Source organism: Schistocerca serialis, chromosome 8, assembly GCF_023864345.2.
Source record: "Schistocerca serialis cubense isolate TAMUIC-IGC-003099 chromosome 8, iqSchSeri2.2, whole genome shotgun sequence".
In the NCBI taxonomy this organism is placed as follows: Eukaryota; Metazoa; Arthropoda; class Insecta; order Orthoptera; family Acrididae; genus Schistocerca; species Schistocerca serialis.
Window position 1 is genome coordinate 59513005 of NC_064645.1, and position 645 is coordinate 59513649.

The window sequence follows — 645 nt, forward strand, 5'->3', positions numbered from 1 at the left end:
CAAAATATAATAAATATCTCAATGATTTTTTTTCTTTTTTTTTGGGGGGGGTGGGGGGGGGGGATGCTTTGGCCCGAATTGTGTGTAACAATTTTGAGCTATCTCTCATTTATAGATCAGCTGCATTATGAGGGTGAAGATACTGCTAAACATGCAGCCCCTTTAGTGGCGTGTGCCCTTAATCATGAAGCTCCTCAATTTTCCTCACAAGATGTGAGCGCACCCCGCTTGCCAACAACGCTCGGCAGACCGGATGGTCACCCATCGAAGTGCTAGCCAAGCCCAACAGCGCTTAACTTCGGTGATCTGACGGGAACCGGTTTTACCACTGCGGCAAGGCCGCTGGCGTCATTTCGGTTAACTGCTGCTTCCAACTGGATTCCTGGTACACATTCGAGGGGGCCAGTCTCGCAACATCCCGAAACATTAACGAACCAAGCGCCAGTCCCGTAGTAATTGCCTTTCCTCATTCATGCTATCATGTGTCATTTTACCTTGCATTAAATTAGACTTTGAGCACCAGCCTTGTGTCAACTGCTAATTCCAACAGCTAGGCTTCTTTCTCTTTCCGCTGGCCCATCAAGTATTCGGACGATGTCCAGAAGAAGCTACTTAAAGATTCTCAAAACGATCGTCCAAACTGAA

General features: G+C 47.3%; 1 pseudogene; it reads right to left on the reverse strand.

The window, feature by feature from the left end:
- Positions 1-229: 229 nt before the first annotated feature.
- On the reverse strand, positions 230-347 carry LOC126417317 (5S ribosomal RNA; annotated as a pseudogene).
- Between the last annotated feature and the right edge of the window lie 298 nt (positions 348-645).